The sequence below is a fragment of the Lissotriton helveticus genome, chromosome 1_1 (assembly GCF_964261635.1).
Source record: "Lissotriton helveticus chromosome 1_1, aLisHel1.1, whole genome shotgun sequence".
Lineage (NCBI taxonomy): Eukaryota > Metazoa > Chordata > Amphibia > Caudata > Salamandridae > Lissotriton > Lissotriton helveticus.
Genome location: NC_136057.1, coordinates 1,869,512,733 through 1,869,515,456, shown reverse-complemented (window position 1 = coordinate 1,869,515,456; position 2,724 = coordinate 1,869,512,733).

The window sequence follows — 2,724 nt, the reverse complement described above, 5'->3', positions numbered from 1 at the left end:
ACCATCTCTGTCTCTGCAAGCAGTATGTGTAATTTACCATCTGTGTCTCTGCAAGCAGTATGTGTGTCTCTGCTCATAATATTTCATGAGCAGCATGTTGCATGTAATTTACCATCTCTGTCTCTGCAAGCATTATGAGTGTCTCTGCTCATAAATCGTTTTTAAGTCATCTTAAACACATGAGCAGCATGTTGCATGTAATTTACCATCTCTGTCTCTGCAAGCAGTATGTGTGTCTCTGCTCATAAATCGTTTTTGAGTCATCTTAAACACATGAGCAGCATGTTGCATGTAATTTACCATCTCTGTCTCTGTAAGCAGTATGTGTGTCTCTGCTCATAAATCCTTTTTAAGTCATCTTAAACACATAAGCAGCATGTTGCATGTAATTTACCATCTCTGTCTCTGCAAGCAGTATGTGTGTCTCTGCTCATAAATAGTTTTTAAGTCTTCTTAAACACATGAGCAGCATGTTGCATGTAATTTATCATCTCTGTCTCTGCAAGCAGTATGTGTGTCTCTGCTTATAAATCATTTTTAAGCCATCTTAAACACATGAGCAGCACGTTGCATGTAATTTACCATCTCTGTCTCTGCAAGCAGTATGTGTGTCTCTGCTCATAAATCGTTTTTAAGTCATATTAAACACATGAGCAGCATGTTGCATGTAATTTACCATCTCTGTCTCTGCAAGCAGTATGTGTAATTTACCATCTCTGTATCTGCAATCAGTATGTATGTCTGCTCATAATATTTCACCGTCTCTACTGGCCAAAAACAGGCCACCTATATATAAGCATATATATATACCAGACTTTTTAGCAGAAAACATTTTCTATACTAAATCATTTTTAAATCATCTTAAACACATAAGTAGCATGTTGCATGTAATTTACCATCTCTGTCTCTGCAAGCAGTATGTGTAATTTATCATCTCTGTCTCTGCAAGCAGTATGTGTGTCTCTGCTTATAAATCATTTTTAAGCCATCTTAAACACATGAGCAGCACGTTGCATGTAATTTACCATCTCTGTCTCTGCAAGCAGTATGTGTGTCTCTGCTCATAAATCGTTTTTATGTCATATTAAACACATGAGCAGCATGTTGCATGTAATTTACCATCTCTGTCTCTGCAAGCAGTATGTGCAATTTACCATCTCTGTATCTGCAATCAGTATGTGTGTCTGCTCATAATATTTCACCGTCTCTACTGGCCAAAAACAGGCCACCTATATATAAGCATATATATATACCAGACTTTTTAGCAGAAAACATTTTCTATACTAAATCATTTTTAAATCATCTTAAACACATAAGTAGCATGTTGCATGTAATTTACCATCTCTGTCTCTGCAAGCAGTATGTGTAATTTACCATCTCTGTCTCTGCAAGCAGTATGTGTAATTTACCATCTCTGTCTCTGCAAGCAGTATGTGTGTCTCTGCTCATAATATTTCATTAGCAGCATGTTGCATGTAATTTACCATCTCTTTCTCTGCAAACAGTATGAGTGTCTCTGCTCATAAATCGTTTGTAAATCATCTTAAACACACGAGCAGCATGTTACATGTAATTTACCATCTCTGTCTCTGCAAGCAGTATGTGTGTCTCTGCTCATAAATTGTTTTTAAGTCATCTTAAACACATGAGCAGCATGTTGCATGTAATTTACCATCTCTGTCTCTGCAAGCAGTATGTGTGTCTCTGCTCATAAATCGTTTTTAACTCATCTTAAACATATGAGCAGCATGTTGCATATAATTTACCATCTCTGTCTCTGCAAGCAGTATGTGTAATTTACCATCTCTGTCTCTGCAAGCAGTATGTGTAATTTACCATCTCTATCTCTGCAAGCAGTATGTGTAATTTACCATCTCTGTCTCTGCAAGCAGTATGTGTGTCTCTGCTCATAATATTTCATTAGCAGCATGTTGCATGCAATTTACCATCTCTTTCTCTGCAAACAGTATGAGTGTCTCTGCTCATAAATCGTTTGTAAATCATCTTAAACACACGAGCAGCATGTTACATGTAATTTACCATCTCTGTCTCTGCAAGCAGTATGTGTGTCTCTGCTCATAAATTGTTTTTAAGTCATCTTAAACACATGAGCAGCATGTTGCATGTAATTTACCATTTCTGTCTCTGCAAGCAGTATGTGTCTCTCTGCTCATAAATCATTTGTAAGTCATCTTAAACACATGAGCAGCACGTTGCATGTAATTTACCATCTCTGTCTCTGCAAGCAGTATGTGTGTCTCTGCTCATAAATCGTTTTTAAGTCATATTAAACACATGAGCAGCATGTTGCATGTAATTTACCATCTCTGTCTCTGCAAGCAGTATGTGTAATTTACCATCTCTGTATCTGCAATCAGTATGTGTGTCTGCTCATAATATTTCACCGTCTCTACTGGCCAAAAACAGGCCACCTATATATAAGCATATATATATACCAGACTTTTTAGCAGAAAACATTTTCTATACTAAATCATTTTTAAATCATCTTAAACACATAAGTAGCATGTTGCATGTAATTTACCATCTCTGTCTCTGCAAGCAGTATGTGTAATTTACCATCTCTGTCTCTGCAAGCAGTATGTGTAATTTACCATCTCTGTCTCTGCAAGCAGTATGTGTGTCTCTGCTCATAATATTTCATTAGCAGCATGTTGCATGTAATTTACCATCTCTTTCTCTGCAAACAGTATGAGTGTCTCTGCT